The 20,227-nt window shown below is 42.8% G+C and overlaps 1 long non-coding RNA gene across 1 annotated transcript in view; it reads right to left on the bottom strand.

The window, feature by feature from the left end:
- The window catches only part of LOC122427756, a 63,868-nt gene extending 44,444 nt beyond the window's left edge, over positions 1-19,424 (bottom strand). The window contains exon 1 of the long non-coding RNA XR_006265540.1: positions 19,326-19,424. This is a non-coding gene — a long non-coding RNA (uncharacterized LOC122427756). The remainder of the gene's footprint in view (positions 1-19,325) is intronic.
- Between the last annotated feature and the right edge of the window lie 803 nt (positions 19,425-20,227).

The raw sequence follows: 20,227 nt of genomic DNA, 5'->3' as shown, positions 1-20,227 counted from the left end.
TGCTTCACCCAGCCTGACATTTCTCATGATGTACTCTGCATAGAAGTTAAATAAGCAGGGTGACAATATACAGCCTTGACGTACTCCTTTCCTGATTTGGAGCCTGTCTGTTGTTCCATGTCCAGTTCTAACTGTTGCTTCTTGACCTGCATACAGATTTATCAGGAGGCAGGTCAGGTGGTCTGGTAGTCCCGTCTCTTTAAGAATTTTCCAGTTTGTTGTGATCCACACAGTCAAATGCTTTGGTGTAGTCTTTTAAACAGAAGTAGATGTTTTTCTGGAACTCTCTTGTTTTTATTTAGATTATCTAAGCAAATATTGTGATTATTTTGAGTCCAATATTAGAATATCTGTATTCAGTATTCTCTAGTCTCAAGCTACTTTTGCCTAGATAGGTGTGTGGTTGGGTGGAAACTGAAGCTATTTGACAAGGCATCAGTTGACAAATGGTTTCCCTACCCAGAATGATTCCAAAATTCCATGCCTCCCAAGAGAAACATATTCAGAGCTATCCAGTGGGAAACCAGAGTCCCTGTCAATGAAGTCTGGAGGTCACAAGTCAGACCAAGTGATTAAACAGACATTTCTCCAAAGAAGACATACAAGTGGCTAACAAACACATGAAAAGATGCTCAACATCACTCATTATCAGAGAATGCAAATCAAAACCACAATGAGGTACCATTACACGCCAGTCAGGATGGCTGCTATCCAAAAGTCTACAAGCAATAAATGCTGGAGAGGGTGTGGAGAAAAGGGAACCCTCTTACACTGTTGGTGGGAATGCAAACTAGTACAGCCACTATGGAGAACCAGTGTGGAGATTCCTTAAAAAACTGGAAATAGAACTGCCATATGACCCAGCAATCCCACTGCTGGGCATACACACCAAGGAAACCAGATCTGAAAGAGACACGTGCACCCCAATGTTCATCGCAGCACTGTTTATAATAGCCAGGACATGGAAGCAACCTAGATGCCCATCAGTAGACGGATGGATAAGAAAGCTGTGGTACATATACACAATGGAATATTACTCAGCCATTAAAAAGAATTCATTCGAATCAGTTCTAATGAGGTGGATGAAACTGGAACCCATTATACAGAGTGACGTGGGCCAGAAAGAAAAACACCAATACAGTATACTAACACATATATATGGAATTTAGAAAGATGGGAATGATAACCCTATATGCAAGACAGAAAAGGAGACACAGATGTATAGAACAGACTTTTGGACTCTGTGGGAGAAGGCGAGGGTGGGATGATCCGAGAGAATAGTATTGAAACATGTATGTTATCAAGTGTGAAACAGATCACCAGTCCAGGTTGGATGCATGAGACAAGTGCTCAGGGCTGGTGCACTGGGATGACCCAGAGGGATGGGATGGGGAGGGAGGCAGGAGGGGGGTTCAGGATGGGGAACACATGTAAATCCATGGCTGATTCATGTCAATGTAGGACAAAAACCACTACAATATTGTAAAGTAATTAGCCTCCAACTAATAAAAATAAAGGAAATAAATTAATTAAATAATTTTAAAAAAAGAGTTGTGATAAATTTGTAGGCAAAACAACAGAGTCAATTGCTTGAGAATTGAGTTTGATGAGCTGAAATTAGCCTTTGAGAATTTACAATTGTTGAGTTAAAACAAACAAACAGATTTACATTTGTTGAGTTCAAACAAACTCTGTGCATGGTAGAATTCTTTTTTTTTTTTTGGTAGAATTCTATAACTAGCTTTTATTTGCCCATTTTTCACACATGTGTGCATGCTAAGTCATTTCAGTTGTGCCCGACTCTTTGCGACCCTACAGACTATAGCCCACCAGGCTCCTCTGCCCATGGGATTCTCCCGGCAAGAATACTGGAGTGGGTTGCTATGCCCTCATCCAGGGGACCTTCCTGACCCAGGGATCGAAGCTGCATCTCCTGTGTCTTCTGCATTGGCAGGCAGGCTCTTTACCACTAGCACAACCAGGCAAGCCCTTTGCACACGCTGATTATCTAATAAAGCCAGATTAGTCCACCCTAAAGACTTTTTAATGGGCCTAATCATTTTTTACCCCACCTCTCTGCCAACATTTTCTCACAAAAAAATGAAAAATCTTTTGTGTTTCCACAAACAGGGAACCAGTTAAATGCCCAAGGACTCTGCCAAGTGCTAATCACACAGTTTCTGATCTCCAGTGGGCAAACCAAAGAGACAGGAATGACTGGTCACTATGGAATTACAGTTGAGAGTAAGTTCAAAGGCTTACTTCAGAATTTCAGAACATGCTTCACCTCTTACTGTACTGAAAATCTGTCATCTGGCACTACGTGGTGAATGCCTTTAGACAATGATGAGTTTCTCCCTCACCTAATACTTAGAACTGGAATTTATTTATAATCCTGGCTGTGTCCACAGAGAACTTCAGGGAGGGCGAAGCCTGGTTCTAGACTTACAAGAACCAGGTTTGATCCCAACTTCCACCACTTACCAGCTGTATAAACATGGCAAGCATCTTACCTCTTTAAATCTCAGATTACTGGAATATAAAATGGAGATTGAAGTGGCACCAGATGTAGCGGTCATTGAAAAATAATAAGGTGATAAGACTACGCCACCCCAAATATGCCACTTTGGTGTAAGGATTATTTTGAGCTGAAGTCAGTTAAGGAAACAGACACAGAACAAAGAAAGCTCTCTAGCTTTGTCTAGTTTGCGTGAAAGCCGGACATAAATTTCCCTCATGACGGTGTCCTTCCTGCCTAACACTCTCATACCAGGAGGGGCAGAGTAGTTCTTAGTCGCTAGAGACAACTCTGGACTCTTAGCTCATGGGTGGCACTAAGAAGAATCTGCCTTACAAACCTTACGAAGATGAGCAACCCTTATCTTCTATTAGCTTTCTCAACTATTTACATCCTCACAATTTACTACTCCTGGAAGCTCAAATCCTTTTGTTCTGTCATGTCTCCACATTTATCACTCTATGTTAAGATGGTACATAAGCCTCCAGGTGTCCGTGCCTCTTTAGAGCTTTCACTTCATTTCTGTGAAAAGTGCTGGTCACTCAGTCGCGTCCGACTCTTTGCAACCTCAAGGAACGTAGCCCACCAGGCTCCTCTGTCCATGGAATCCTCCAGGCAAGAATACTGGAGTGAGTTGCCATTCCCTTCTCCAGGGGATCTTTCAGACCCAGGGATCGAACCCAGGTCCCCTGCACAGCAGGCAGATTCTTTACTATCTGAGTTGTGAGACTTCCCCTACTCATTTCAAAGGTTCAGAAAACCTTTTCTCCTGCTAATCTGTCTTTTATCAGTTTCTCTTTCAGGGTCTCAGTCACCAAACCTAACAGGGTAGAAGAAACTATTTTTTTTCTCCCCAACCAATATCTCATATTCAAAAAGTTCTGTTTATATCCTGTAAAGGTATATGCTCAAAGTTGGTGGTTTCTTCATGCTCAAGAAATACAATACATTGGAAATTTTAACTGTTATCCTTGATTCACTCCTGGCTAATGCTACTTTTTCCTAAAGTTGCCTCTAAATTGGCATCAGCAGGCCTATGAAGCAAATTATCATTATCTCTTTTATAACATTTTTAAAATATTTAACATTTACTAGTAGCTTACTATCTGCTGAGCCATCAGTGTAAGTGAAGCACTTCCACTATCCCTATCTTCCAGATGAGGAAACCAAGACTCAGAGATGTGAAGTAACTTCCTCTAGGTTGCATAGACCACATGACTAATTATTCTGACAAAACATGGTCCACTAGAGAAGGGAATGGCAAACCACTTCAGTATTCTTGCCTTGAGAACCCCATGAACAGTATGAAAAGGCAGAACGATATGACACTGAAAGATGAACTCCCCAGGTCAGTAGGTACCCAATATGCTACTGGAGAAGAGTGGAGAAATAGCTCCAGAAAGAATGAAGAGATGGAGCCAAAACAAAACCAAAGCCCAGTTGTAGATGTGACTGGTGATGGAAGTAAAGTCTGATGCTATAAAGAGCAATATTGCATAGGAACCTGGAATGTTAGGTCCATCAATCAAGGTAAATTGGAAGTGGTCAAACATGAGATGGCAAGAGTGAACATCGACATTTTAGGAATCAGTGATCTAAAATGGACTGAAATAAGTGAATTTAATTCAGGTGACCATTAAATCTACGCCTGTGGGCAAGAATCCCTTAGAAGAAATGGAGTAGCCCTTATAGTCAACAAAAGAGTCCAAAATACAATACTTGGGTACAATGAAAAACAACAGAATGATCTCTGTTTGTTTCTAAGGCAAATCATTTAATATCACAGTAATCCAAGTTTATGCCCCACCACTAATGCCAAAGAAGCTGAAGTTGAATGGTTATATGATAACCTACAAGATCTTCTAAAACCAACACCAGAAAAAGATGTCTTTTTCATCATAGGAGACCGGAATGCAGAAGTAGGAAGTCAAGAGATACCTGGAGTAACAGGCAAGTTAGGCCTTGGAATACAAAATGAAGCAGGGCAAAATCTAACAGAGTTTTGCCAAGAGAACGCACTGGTCATAGCAAACACCCTCTTCCAACAACACAAGAGACGACTCTACACATGGACATCACCAGATGGTCAATAATGACATCAGATTGATTATATTCTTTGCAGCCAAAGATGGAGAAGCTCTATACAGTCAGCAAAAACAAGATCGGAGCTGACTGTGGCTTGGATCATGAACCCCTTATTGCAAAATTCAGATTAAATTGAAGAAAGTAGGCAAAACCACTAGACGATTCAGGTATGACCTAAATCAAATCCCTTACAATTATTCAGTGGAAGTGGCAAATAGATTCAAGGGATTAGACCTGATAGAATGCCTGAAAAACTATAGACAAGAGGTTCATGACATTGTACAGGAAGCAGTGATCAAGACCATCACCAAGAAAAAGAAATGCAAAAAGGTAAAGGGTTGTATGAGGAGGCCTTACAAATAGCTAAGAAAAGAAGAGAAGCAAAAGGCAAAGGAGGAAAGAAAAGATATACCCATCTGAAAATGCAGAGTTCCAAAGAATAGCAAGGAGAGATAAGAAAGCCTTCCTCAGTGATCAATGCAAAGAAATAGAGAAAAACAATAGAATGGGAAAGACTAGAAATCTCTTCAAGAAAATTAGAGATACAAAGGGAAATTTTCATGCAAAGATGGGCTCAATAAAGGACAGAAATGGTATGGACCTGACAGAAGCAGAAGATATTAAGAAGAGGTGGTAAGAAGACACAGAAGAACTGTACAAAAAAGATCTTAATGACCCAGATAACTATGATGCTGTGATGACTCACCTAGAGCCAGACATCCTGGAATGTGAAGTCAAGCAGGCCTTAGGAAGCATCACTACAAACAAAGCTAGTGGAGGTGATGGAATTCCAGTAGAGCTATTTCAAATCCTAAAAGATGATGCTGTGAAAGTGCGGCACTCAATATGCCAGCAAATTTGGAAAACTCAGCAGTGGCCACGACTGGAAAAGGTCAGTATTCAATCCAATCTCAAAGAAAGGCAATGTCAAAGAATGTTCAAACTACTACACAATTGCACTTATATCACATGCCAGCAAAGTAATGCTCAAAATTCTCCAAACGAGGCTTCAATGCTACATGAACTGTGAACTTCCAGATGTTCAAGCTGGATTTAGAAATAGTAGAGGAAGCAGAATCAAATTGCCAACATCCATTGGATCAAAGAAAAAGCAAGAGAGTTCCAGAAAAACATATACTTCCGCTTTATTGACTATGCCAAAGCCTTTGACTGTGTGGATCACAACAAACTATGGAAAATTCTTAAAGAGGCGGGACTACCAGACCACCTTACCTGCCTCCTGAGAACTCTGTATGCAGGTCAAGAAACAACAGTTAGAACCGGACATGGAACAATGGACTAGTTCCAAACTGAGAAAGGAGTACATCAAGGCTGTATATTGTCACCCTGTTTATTTAACTTCTATGCAATGTACGTCATGTGAAATGCCAGGCTGGATGAAACACAAGCTGGAATCAAGATTGCTGGGAGAAATATCAATAACCTCAGATATGCAGATGGCACCACCCTTATGGCAGGAAGTGAAGAGGAACTAAAGAGCCTCTTGATGAAACTGAAAGAGGAGAGTGAAAAAGCTGACTTAAAACTTAACATTCAAAAAACGAAGATCATGGCATCTGGTCCCATCGTTTCATGACAAATAGATGGGGAAACAATGGAAACAATGACAGACTTTATTTTCTTGGGCTCCAAAATCATTGCAGATGGTGACTGCAGCCATGAAATTAAAAGACACATGCCCCTTGGAAGAAAAGCTACAACCAACCTAGAGAGCATATTAAAAAGCAGAGATATTACTTTGCCGACAAAGGTCTGCCTAGTTAAAGTTATGGTTTCTCCAGTAGTCATATACAGATGTGAGAGTAGGACCATAAAGAAAGCTGAGCACCGAAGAATTGATGCTTTTGAACTGTGGTGTTGGAGAAGACTCTTGAGAGTCCCTTGGACTGCAAGGAGATCCAACCAGTCAATCCTAAAGGGAAATCAGTCCTGAATATTCATTGAAAGGACTGATGCTAAAGCTGAAGTGCCAATACTTTAGCCACCTAATGCAAAGAACTGACTCATTGGAAAAGATCCTGATGCTGGGCAAGATTGAAGGCAGGAGGAGAAGGGGATGACAGAGGATGAGATGGTTGGATGACATCACCAACTCGATGGACATGAGTTTTAGTAAGCTCCAGGAGCTGGTGATGGACAGGGAAGCCTGGAGTGCTGCTGTCCATGGGGTCACAAAGAGTCAGACACAACTGAGCAACTCAACTGAACTGTCATCCCTGGTGATGAAGTAAAGATGGGAAGTAGAAGAAAAGATAAGAAGGGAAGCAAAGGAAAAGGGTCTATAGACATGTTCTCTTGTTGAACAATGCCTTGCATGTGGCCAGTACTTAAATATTTGCTGGGCTTCCCAGATGGTGCAGTGGTAAAGAATCTGCCTGCCACTGCCAGAGTTGCAAGAGATGCAGGTTTGTTCCCTGGTTGGGATGATCCCCTGGAGTAGGAAATGGCAACCTGCTCCAGTATTCTTGCCTGGAAAATTCCATGGACAGAGGAGTCAGTTGGGCTAGAGTCTACAGTGTCACAATGAATTGGACATGACTAAGCACACACACACTTTACACATACCTCCTAAATATTTGCTAGATGAATGACATACAGGAAATAACAAAATAAAATTATATTAACAGCCAATGAGGTCAGTTCTTCTCCTGGCCATAGCTCTTTAGCTATATGAATATTATCAGAAAGGCCAACTGTTCATCCCACCCTGAACTCTGTAAATACTGATTTCCCATCCATTTACCTTTATGACATCTTCTATCAGGTAATCACATGAAATTTCTCTGTGTGTCATATTATGTTTACAGCTTTATCTTTCTTCTCACTGCTATAATCTACATGATAGGCCAGCTGGGTGAGTAGATTAAAATCCTTTTCAGATCCACTCTTAATGCAGCTCTATGGTTCTGTCCTATAAGCCATATAGAATGGAGTGTTTGTGAAAAAGCAGTGAAATCTCTTGGAACAAAATGTGATCATTTTTGCAATCATTCTGCCCCAAAGCACATTTATAAGCCAGTAAGTTCCCTGTTGTCCATTTCAAATTCTCATTTCCATCAGCCAAGCACAGAGCTCTGAAGATTAGATTATTTTAAAACTATTTGAATGTCATTTGCTGATACTATGTGCTAATTTCCCTGGGCCAAGTGTTTTGAGTTCATTCAGATTAGGGATTTCCATTAGCAGTTAAGCCAAGTCTCCTGTCCTTGACCCTGTAATTGAGAGTGATGAGGCTGTGACCATGACCTCCATTTCAACCTAGGTCAGAATTCAGTCTAATTGTCTGAGGAACCTCTATAGATGTTAATAAAAAACCCCAAAGTTACTTCCAGTTCTCTGAAGAGTGATTTCAAACAGGATATGTCTTTGCTTATCATCCACAGGCTTGAGTCAGATCCCCCCTGGATCACAATTTGGCAAGTTACATTCTATTCAGAAGTCTTGCAGTTTAAGGAGCTGAAACAGAGTGGTCATCCCAAGAAGTAATGTGGCCACTCCTGAATGTCCTAAAAGTGGGGAAAGTTTGGTCACGTAGGCAGCATCATCCTTAGAGCTAGCCAAATATATCCCCTGGCCTGTGCCCCACCCTGGTCTTCCTCTAGGCAAACTCACCTCCAAGTAATGAGGAGCCATGAAGCCAAGGAGACGTGTCCATACTGAAGTCACCCCCAGCCCCAGATCATCCTCACCAAACGGGCTGTAGCAAATACCAGCCTCTTCCTTGAGTCCATCCTCCAAAGACAGTCATTGCACACTCCTGAGCCCAAGATAAGGCCAAGGTGAGACTATTGGGTAGGCCGGGGCTGGGGCAGATTGTAGACTGGATAACTAGTGTGTTCTTATAGTTGCTCACATAAACCACTTTACCCCACCACCTCCCATTGTGATGGCTACAGCCACCAGTGAGAAGAATGGGGGCTTGGGTCCTGCATTTGTACTTTTGCCCTGAGCTCTGCAAATGGCAGGAAAAGGACCACAGGAGGAGAGGGGAGTGAATTAGTTGGGTCACCTCAAATTTGCAGGTTAATGAATCTGGTTTGTATACCGTAATATGCTAGCTCTCTAGCAAACACATCTCTCAAGAAGGTGGTACACAAATCAGTGGTCCGTTTTTCTGCAATGAGAACCAAAATGAGTTGCCAGGCCAACTGGGATGTTCATGCCAGTTGATCAAATATTTGCTCACTAGAGGAAACGCTGTACAGAAAACCAGATTATAATCACTTGTGTTCTTATCAAATGTGGAGTCAGAGGAATGGGAGTCAAGAGCAAGGCCCGTGCTTCAGGTTGATGTTTTTTGAGATCCAGGTTTGGGGATATGCCTGCTACGTGGCCTCAGTGCTTACAATGCCAGCTTCTTAATCAAACATTTCTTTTCCTATTAGACAAGCTCTGAATGCACTTCTCCTGGAGGAGGGCATGGCAATCCACTTCAATCTCCTTGCCTAGAGAATCCCCCATGGACAGAGGAGCCTGGTGGGCTACAGTCCATGGGGTTGCGGAGGCAGATATGACTGAAGCGACTTAGCACACAGCTCACACGAATGCACGTCTAGGTTTGCTTTCCCCGCTTGGAATTTATACCTCTTATTTACTTAATTTTTGGTTGCACTGGGTCTTTGTTGCTTCACACAGGATTTCTCCTCTGCTCACACAGAGGAGCACCAAGAAAGGGCTCCTCTTCACTGTGGGGCTGGGGCTTCTCATTGTGGGGACTTCTCTCTTTGTGGAGCACAGGCTTCAGGCACGTGGGTTTCAGTAGTTGTGGCACACAGGCTTAGTTGCTCCTCAGCATATGGAGTCTTCCTTGACCAGGGATCGAACCAGTGTTCCCTGCATTGGCAGACAGATTCTCATCCACCGTACCACTAGGGAAGTCCAAAATGTATACCTTTTAAAGTGAATTTTCAGAGAAAAATTCTCGGTTGATGCTTATTGGACTAAATGCCAGTGATAAACTTGAAAGAAAGTGTAGGAATCTTCATTTGTCATGAGAAGACTGACAACTATATACATCATTTTAGAGTTACTCCCACCCTGAGCAAGAACATGGGAAATTCTCAGTTTTTATTAAAATTACTTACCAGAATTTTTCTTTTCATGTCCTTTGCTCATAATCTGGAGTAGCTTGCATTGGTTACTGTAAATGATGTTTTCCTGTATCCTGGGTTTGAAAGCAAAAACACAGCAGGGATGGTCTTCAAGCTTTCCATCAGCCCTTCCCTGCCAATTCCTCCATCCACTATTACCTTTTCTATTTCACTAGTCACCAAGAAACAGAAGAGACATTTCAGAGTGGTTCTCATCCTCATAGACAGGAATAAACATGAAGTCTGGCGAGTATGTCATGTGATACCTCCATCTCGAAGTTTAAAAAGTGTTTGGATGTCTGTATTCTAGGTCTTATAAGAATCACAGAGGATTAAAATTCCAGAGCAGAGCACATCAAAAATGTGCATGTGTGCATATATGTGTGTTTTGTTGTTTAGTCTCTAAGTCATGTCTGATTCTTTTGTAACCCCATGGACTGTAGCCAGCCAGGCTCCTCTGTCCATGAGATTTCCCAGGCAAGAATACTGGAGTGGGCTGCCATTACCTTCTCCAGGGGATCTTCCTGACCCAGGAATCAAACCCATGTTGCCTGCATTGACAGGTGGGTTCTTGTACTACTGAGCCACCAAGGAAGCCTATATATGTATGTGCATGAGTGTATATATGTGTGTGCATGGGCACTGATTCCCTTTGTTTTGGTACTTCTAGGGATCTGTGATAGAAGCTGGAGAGTAACTGCCAGCAGATGCTTGGCTTTCCCCAACTTGTGATGAGAAAAGGAGTAGGAAAACACTGTCAAAAGAACCTGCTGATTAAACATGGGATGAGTGATTCCAAGTTTTGACAGGCAAAGAATGTGTTTCTGGATGGAATCGATTTTCAGGCTGTCCAAATGTACACAGCATATTCATGAAGAGAATAGATAACCGGCCCACTTGATTTTAAAGCTATCCCCTGATTCAGTGTCTGCACTTACACCCTGGTAAGATTTTTGGCCACCTGATATGAAGAACTGACTCATTGGAAAAGACCCTGATGCTGGGCAAGATTGAAGTTAGGAGGAGAAGGGGACAACAGAGGATGGGATGGTTGGATGGCATCACTGATTCAATGGACGTGAGTTTGAGCAAGCTCTGGGAGATGGTGTTAAGGACACGGAAGCCTGGAGTTCTGCAGTCCATGGGGTCACAAAGAGTTGGACATGACTGAGTGACTGAATAACAGCAAAAGATTTTACAGCACACAGCATCTAAAGATCTCAGAAAACACTTTCTAGACAATTGTGTGCTCAAGATTGCCTCTTGCCTTTATTTACATTCTTCTCTCTTCTTGCCTCCTTATGAATCTTAGGCCATTGTGAGACCTAATATTTTGCTGCTCAATGAGGAATCCAGAAGGAATCAATCTAGATGAACGTGCTGTCAAAAGGGATGCTGGTCCAGGAGAGGTCTGTCGACCACAAAATCCAGCAAACTCTGGTCATCAGGCTCACGAAGTAAGGGGACAGTCTGTTTGATGAAAAATACCCCGAAGCTACAGAAAACTGGACTCAGAAAACAGTAGTAACAGTAACAATATTTACAGAAAATATAATCATACTTAAAGGCTTGGCAATGAATGCTATTTCCACTCAGACTAATGAAAATGCAGTTCTGAATTGTTATAAAACTTTGATGTAAATATATTGCAGGATGGCATTGAGGGTAGGGGAGCTAGAATCCACACACACTTTAATGTCTACATGGATGAACGATAGTAGCATGTGTGTATTATTTAGAAAAATGAGCCCCGACCAAGAATCAAGAGCTTCAATAACAGAAAATGGTTGCCTCTGGAGAGTGACATGGCTATGCGTGAGAGAAATGTAGCTTCAGCAATAAGCTTACTGGTCCCATTCAACTTGTGAAATCACACTCATGTATCACTGTGATAAAACAACATTAAAAAAAAATTGAACTCTGTCTAACTCCATATATCACTGCACAGGGAAGTCAGCATTACTAACTTCTCATTCCCCGTGTAAAGGCAGAGGGCCACAGTTTGCACACTCCTCAGTTTGGAGCTCTCTCTGCCTTGCAGTCCAAAAACACTGTCAACTGGGACAGTGAATTCCCCTGGGCTAGATAGACAGGGAGGTCTGGCGTGCTGCGATTCATGGGGTCGCAAAGAGTCGGACACGACTGAGCGACTGAACTGAACTAAACTGAACTGAGAGTGACTCTGAAGGTCTGTTTTCAACATTTCTGGTTTTCTGCACACACACACGCTTCCTATGCAGGCCATATTATCGATAGCTTAGTTGAAGGAGGGCTTGTTGGATAACATAGAAATAATTTGCAAAAAGAGACAAATACTGGCAGTTAGAGGCTGCTTTTAAGGGAATGCACCCTTCCCATTGCCACTGGTGACCATGCATTTAGATTCTAAATCAAGAGGAAAACAAAGCAGTGAAATGTTAAGCGACTCTTGGTTTGAAGGAAGGTTAATAGCCCCTTGGGAGTTTACGCCATTCCTCTCTAGAATTCACTCGCACTTTTTCGGTGTTTATTTGCACATACCTAGTTTCACAGAAGTCATAAAAGATATTTATTTCTCTCTGTGCTTATCTTTTAGTTACACACCAGAGGCCTTACCTGAAACTTGAACACTGGGGAGAGGCTGTTCCAGACAAAATCACCAGAGCTCAGAGTCAGAGATTCCCTGGTGACAAAGGCTTTTAAATCCAATAGAAATGGAGAACTGCATAAAGCAGCGGATGGTCAACTGTGAGCAGTGCCCTGCCACCCAACTCAGGGTAACCTGACTCGCTACTGTCCTTGGGGAGACAGCACTACCTTCAGCCAGGTAAACGATGCTGATTTGATTCTAAACCCAAGCATCTCTGGGTGAGGGTGGAAAGTTCTTTCTGGAGTGAACAATACCAAACAGTGAGCTCCAGCAGCATTCCTGAGCTGCGTGCCAATGCTGCAGGGCCTGCCTCTAATCTCCAGGGCTCCCGCCTTCCGGTCCATGCACCCAGTCTCAGCTCCTTAGTGTCAAGAAGACAAACGGGGACAGAGATAGAGTCTGGGGACCATGCAGTCACTGCTGCTGGTGGAGCTGTTTGAAACTAATATCAAGGAATCATTGCAGACCCAGAGTGTCAATGAGTGTGGTGAACATACACTCAAGCATCATAATGGACTAGAAATCAGAGGGTCTGTGTCCAGTTATCAGCTCCACTAGGTCCCATCTTACAACATTAGTCTAGTTACTAACTAGAACATGTCTACTATGGAAGCAAAACTGCCTTAATTTTTTATTAATAAATGTTGAAGTCACTTGAACTTTTTGGGCCTCTGTTGCTCTATATTAAAAAATAAGGAGGTTCCTATGTTGGTAATAATGATACCTGTTATTTATTGATCAATTACTATGTCCTGGGCACTGTTTTGAATTAATTAAATCTAATTAATCAATCTAAGTAATTAATTAATTCAATAAGCTAATTAATTAAAAGGCAAAGTTAAAATCTTTTTAACATACAAGGAAATAAAAATACAGAGAGGTTAAGTAACTAGCCCAAAATTATTCGTTTGGTAAGAGACACAATCAACATTCAAAATTTCAAAGCCCATGTGTCTACCCACTTTGCTTTTGTCAACTTCTAGCTTTATTATTATTAATATTATTCTCATTTTTGTCAATTGTTATCATCAATGGGAAAATGTTTAATCTCTTCTTCTAATTCTATGTATATGTCTTCTATTACTTCTCATAGATTGATTCTCCATGTATCCATCAACACTTGAGCCTCCAAATGTCACTGAAAAGTCTGTATTTATAATCCAAATATGAGAAATCAGAAATTTTGTACCCACCTGTGGATACAGTATAAAGAGGAGAGGGACAGCAAGTATTTAGACAGAATCTCCAACCAAAACATGCTAACTGGTAATATAAAGGAGCAGACAGAACAGGATACAAGGACTGGGATTATACACAGCTGTGTACTTTCTGAAGTGGAAAGACTTGATATGCAATTTCCCGAAGCAATGTTACAGGCCAAGAGCTGCAGTATGCAGAGAAACCCTAGTCATGGTGGAAGAAAAGCATAGGGCTTAGATTTTGAGAACTAACTGGCTACAAAACCCTGGGCAAGTCTGTTGACTTCACTGAAACTGCCTCCACTTCTGTACAGTGGGGTTGTGTCAGGTACGTTACAGGCTTCTTATAAGGACTGAATGGGGTTACAAGGAAAATACACGGCAAACTCTTAAGACTGGCTGTGCAACGTGGTGCCCATCACAGAGCAGCAGCTACAGAATCACTTAGGAGTTTGTTCGAAAGGCAAATCCCAGGCCTCATCCTAGACCTACTGAGTCAGAATCTGCATTTCAACAGAATGCCCAGGTTAGTCATAAGCACATTAAATTTGAGAAGTTCGGCTGTAAGGCAACAAATAAATGCAGCCTGTTGTAATTTGAGGCTCCGTTTTCCTTGCATATACTGCCAATGAAATATAACACGGCCACATTTCAAGGATTTGGCCTGCTCAAAGGTTTCTACATCCTCCCTCCCTGGGTCCTGATGAGTTGGCCTAGTACACATGTGACCAAGCAGGTTATTCTTAGAGAGCAGTTCTGTTTGTTCAGGAAAGGACCACCCAAGAGAGGCATTACCTTGTAAAACCCTTGGTTATTTCTGAGTTAGGAGAACCAATAAAGTGCATACCCACGTGTTTAAAACTGTCTCAGCCCTGGGAAAGGTTGTTAAACATGAGGTTGTGTGCTCAGTTATGTCCGACTCTTTGTGACCCCATAACCTACCGAGCTCCTCCGTCCATGGGATTTCCCAGGCAAGAATACTGGAGTGGGTTGTCATTTCCTCCTCCAAGGGATCTTCCTGACCCAAGGATTGAACCCACAACTCCTGCATTGGCAGGCAGATTCTTTACCATCAAGTCACCTGGGAAGCCCAAGGTTGAAGGGGAGTAGCAAGCAAAGTGGAGATGGTGTAAATTTTAATCTTTCCTGTTCAGAGTCCCTGAGAGCAGCAGCTGAAGGAAGCCACTCAGAGTGGAGGGCTTTTGTCATAAATGTGTCTTTTATTAGATCCCTGTTGTGTATGGGAGACACGGAGCAGGTGTTCACAACTGCCTGCTAACATGGGTGGGATACGGTATCTATCAGCTTCTTACCTGTTAATACAATTGTGAACACATGCTATCCTAAAACATGCCACTTTGGATATTGAATATTTTAAACTGAAGGAGTTTGAGAAAACAGCCAAACAAGATCTCTCTTGTCTTTCTTCTCTGAAACATGGCACAAGACCCCCAGGTGAGATGCTACCCCTCTGAACTCTAAGGAAAGGAGCGTCCTTACCTCAAACACAAGGGACACTGCCAGAAGAATTCAAACAAACAGGTCTCACTGTTTTCCCCAGTTTACTACATTCACCTTATATTTTTTGACCTAAAATATTTCTACATGACTACCCGCTCATCATCAAGCCCAGCATAAAAATAGATTTAACCATTTCTTCAGGTCTTCATTTTATTAAGACTCTCATATCACACAAAATGTATATTAAGTACACTTGTATGCTTGTCTTCTCTTATTTGTCTTTGTTGGTTGAATTTTCAGACCCAGCCAAGGACCCTAAAAGGAAAACGATTTTTCCTCCCTTTCACTGGATTAACCCCATTTTATGTGTATAGATGCACACTTACATCACCATTACTCCTTTTCACCACTGTGATCTTCTTTACCTTCCATTCTCCTGGTCAGAGATTAACCAAGTGAACACATAAATGTTAATAACCTGTCAAAATGTCATAATAGAAGTGGAATGATTCCATTTGTAAATCAGTATTGACAAAAAATATTTCTGCATTTCAAAAGTGTTTTAAATAGATATCTGCCCTAAATTTGGTTTAAGAAAGTCTGTTCCAGAAAGTCTATGACTAAGATATGAATGATGAACTAAAGTGAATTAATGAAGCATTAGTGCTCAGACAAATCATTGTTCATTGTTCTAAAATGTCAAAGGTCGGAGTCCTTTGCTGTGTAGAAGTGGGTCAGGGGAGGGAAAAACCTCCCAAGTGGAGAAAGTCTCAACTGGAGAATGTCCCAGTTGAGCTTATGTGCTCCTCAGGACTAATGCAATTCCAAATAGCTTCTTTTAGCTCCCATGGAAGAGCATGGGAGCAAGCATATTGGCACCCTCTCCTTGAGCGGTGATTGTCTGGTGTGAGGCATGGAAGTTGCCTGGGAGGGCTTGCCCATCAAGATCCTCCCAGGCCCTTATTATAGGAAAGCTGTGTGTGTCCTGGGACACATTTGCACTCCCCAAAGTTTCAGCATGAGTTGACTTTATCACAATGGTAGGATTATATAAAGCACTATTCAGTAACAATGGAAAGTCTGTCAGAAGGTGCTTATACATACTCAAGTATTCATTTACATTTTGTTCTAAAAGCTCCATTTACTTAAGATTCAGTCATCTCTGATTATGGGTGGGTCCTCAAGGTCTTTTAAAAGAGAGACAAAGGGGCTCATCCCAGGGGAAGCAAGTAGAGCCCCACAAGCTTGTTCTAGGACAAAAGCAGCCTCCTAGGAAGTGTTTTTAATAAAACACAACTATCAGGTCATCCCCTGATCTATCTTCAAATCCTGGCTGACTTCTCAGAAGACGAGGCTGCAAAAAAAAAAAAGCCGCCTCCGCACAGGTTCCACGGAAGACAAGCCCCTTGGTGGCAGCGGTGACAGGCAGAGGTCTCAGCACAGGCTTGGGAGGCTGTGAAGGCACAGACACCGATGGCCAGAGTCAGCGGAACCTTCAGCGGCTATCTGCAGCATCAGCGGGTGAGCCACTGAATTTGGCGGTGCTGATGACCACGATAACAAACCAAGGAGCCACAGGAGAGAGAAGGAGAAAGCTGTCCCATTACAGCTAAGGATGATGCTGTGCCGTGTCAAACCCTCAGGGCCTCTGAGAACTATTCAAGGTGGAGTTTAAGTTGGGAGTGGTGGGCTTCCCTAATAGCTCAGTTGATAAAGAATCTGCCTGCAGTTCAGGAGATCCTGGTTTGATTCCTGGATCAGGAAGATCCTCTGGAGAAGGGATAGGCTACCCACTCCAGTATTCTTGGGCTTCCCTTGTGGCTCAGCTGGTAAAGAATCCTCCTGCAGTGTGGGAGACCTGGGTTCGATCCCTGGGTTGGGAAGATCCCCTGGGGAAGGGAATGGCTACCCACTCCAGTATTCTGGCCTGGAGAATTCCATGGACTATATGTATAGGGTCACAAAGAGTCAGACAGGATTGAGCGACTTTCAGTTTCATTTGGGGGGTGGGGTGGGATTGGAGGTAAGGGGTAAGTCCTGCATAGCAGGTCACATCAGAGACAAAGAAATACAATGAACTTTTGCTGTCTTCTCCCCAGTTCAAGACTGGTTGGATATGGGAAACAAAGGGCAGAATAGAAAAGTCCAAGTTTGTGAAAGTTGAGCTATAAATCTGAGATTCAGTCATCTGTGCTTACAGAAAGCCCAAATGGGGACATTTTTACCAACATACCACTATACAGTTGGCAACATTCACTACTCAAGCTTATAAATTATAAATTTTTTGTTGGACTCAATTTTATTCTTAATTCTTTCTTCTCCCCCAGACTGAATGGCACTGCTATCTCCATAAATATTATATGCTAATTTAGTGCAATTAAAAATGATAAAATAATAAACTAGATAAAGTGGGTAGTACGAAAAATAGTATTACCATAGTACTATCATTTGAAGGAAAAAATTTGGATTTTCCACCACCTCAGCCACTGCCAAAACCTCTGCAGCTGCAGATAAGCCCCACAGATGCCAAGAGCCCAGGGTCCACTAATTTCCAACTGTGTTTCCTGTTGAACTTTTTCTGATAGAATTCTAACTCCTGCTCACGTCTTCATTGACGGGTAGCGGTGAATTCTTCAAGAACCATAGTTAGGTTAAATGGGGATGAGAATCAGTTCTATCTCTCAGAAATACAGGCATCAGATGAGACAAAGAGACTATACTGATGATATATGTAAGTTCCTTCCCTCCCACATTCCCTACTTTCTCAAATATAATTTTATTTGTTTATTTATTTTTGGCTGTGATGGGTCTTGGCTGCTGTGTGGACTTTCTCTAGTTGCTGCGATGGGGGCCACTCTCTGGTTGTGGGGCATGGGCTTCTCACTGCAGTGGCTTCTCTTGTGTCACGTGGGCTCGTGGGCCCGTGGGCTTCAGTCGTCGGGGTCTGTGGGCTCATTAGTCGCAGTTCCCAGGCTCTAGAGCACAGGCTCGGTAGTTGTGGCTCACAGGTTTAGTTATTTGATGGCATGTGGGACCTTCCTGGACCAGGGATTGAACCCGTGTCTCCTGCATTAGCAGGCAGATTCTTTACTGCTGAACCACTAGGGAAGCCCACATTCCCTGCTTTAGAGTATCTATTCACCACTACCCCCAGCTTAAAAGGAGGAGCCCTACAGGCCACATGACCCTCTTCCTTGGCCTTAGCTGATGAAATGCCAGATGGACAGCTGAGCCAGGCTGGACCAGCCAGATTCTCTTTCCCAGAATTTGAGAGACTGAGTCATGTAGCCCTGGAGACCCAGGCTGGAAGTTGATGGAGACTTGGGGTCCAAGATTACACTTGGGAGTGGCCCTGATGGGCGTAAGCAAGTGAGTGGATGGAGAAGCTGGCCCACAGAAGGAAGAATGACGTGGCCTTTCAGATAGAAACAGGCAAGACTCTGCATTCCCCCAAAGAGGAGAGATAGTGGGAGAAACTTCTAGTTTCTGGAACTGTCTAGTTCCCATACATCTCAGCTCAAATGTATTTCCTGCATTTGGTGTATAATTATTCTATGAGTGAGTGAAAGTCTCTTTGTGACCCCATGGACTGAGGCTGCCAGGCTCCTCTGTTCATGGAATTCTCCAGGCAGGAATACTAGAGTGAGTAGCCCTTCCCTTCTCCAGGGGATCTTCCTGATCCAGGGATCAAACCCAGGTCTCCCTCATTGCAGGCAGATTCCTTACAGTATGTGCTACCAGAGAAGCCCAAGAAAACTGGTGGGTAGCCTATCGCTTCTCCAGAGGATTTTCCTGAATATTCTAATACAATAAACCTACTGTTCTTGTTTCAGTTTTGTTACTTTAAGTAAGTTTTTGTTGCCTGTAAAAAAAAATATATATATATATATATATGAGGAGAGATCATTGTAAGATCATAAAATGGAAAGCACCATGTAAGATTAATTTTGTCTTTAAGTGTCACCTAGAACATAGCAGCCATTAGGGAAAGGCAAGGGCCGTCCAAGTGCACCTTCCAGATTCCGAAAGCGACTGATACCCCCATAAATAAGGTATCAGGATCTGAAGACAGCCAGAGGAACACCCTGTGTAGAAAAACGTTCAGATTCTTGATAAGGGCTGGTATTCACCACAATTCTTGTTGGCTATGTGTCAGAATCCAAATGTAATCTACTAAAGCAAAAGGAACTGTATTAGACCACCAAATACTAAGTCGATGGGAGGAGGCAAAGGGAAGGGGAGCCAATATCAGGCTTGGAAATCTGTCCTGTCTCAGCCCCACTTTCCTTTGTATCAGCTTCATTCTCAGACAAGCAACCTACCATGATGATGAGACAGCTGGCTCCCGGCAGCTCCAGGTTTAGTCCTGCCAGCTTAGTAACTCCCACCAAGGATACCTCGTAGCTTATAGTTCCAGTCAGACTCCCAGGGATGGTTCTGATGGGCCTGATTTGGGTCCTATGCTTACCCTGAACCAATCGCAGTTGCCGAGGGACTGCAGTGTTTTCTTTTCTTGGGCCTGGGGTGAGGGAGTGGCGCCAACCTCATCTGATTCACACGGACTGAGAGCTGGGTCAGGTTGTTGCCAAAAGAAAATCAGTGGGTGGTGTACCCAAAAATAAAGAGGAAGTCATCCCAGGAGATACCCTGAGCTTGAGCTTCTGAGACTTAAAAATGAGAAGGGAGCTTCCTTTAGAAAGGAAAACCTCTTTATTTCAAAATGGGCAGAGGGACCAAAAGACAGGTGGGCATTGGTTACATACAGCCGGCCCTTACCCACTGCACAAATACTTATCAAACCCCTACCACAGAGAGAGAGGTACCTGTGGGTGAGTCAGTCACTGTCCCGAGGCTCAGCCTCCCCGCCCAGTCTCATCGCCAGCTCTCTGAGTCATCCCATGCCCCACCCAGGGAGTTGTGCCTTTCCCACAGTTTTCTTGAATCTCCTGGGACAGATGGCCAGCTCTTGGCACTGAAAAGGAAAAGGGGTGTCTTTCAGAAAGAGGAGTTCCTCTCCCATAAGCAAAGCGAGCAGAAGAGCTGGCTCAGATGGGCGGGGGTGGTGATCATTAACTTAGCAATTCCTGATGTATTTAAAATCAGATTTTTCTCTCTTATAAAAGACTGATTCACAGGTAACTTCTGCCTTTTTCCATTTCTGGTTAAACACACACACACAGAACACTTCTCGTCCTTTTAGACCCATACAGCTCAGATAGCTCTT

The sequence above is a fragment of the Cervus canadensis genome, chromosome 25, assembly GCF_019320065.1.
Source record: "Cervus canadensis isolate Bull #8, Minnesota chromosome 25, ASM1932006v1, whole genome shotgun sequence".
NCBI lineage: Eukaryota > Metazoa > Chordata > Mammalia > Artiodactyla > Cervidae > Cervus > Cervus canadensis.
The sequence above is the reverse complement of the archived record's forward strand: the minus strand, read 5'-3'. Positions and strand labels throughout refer to the sequence as shown.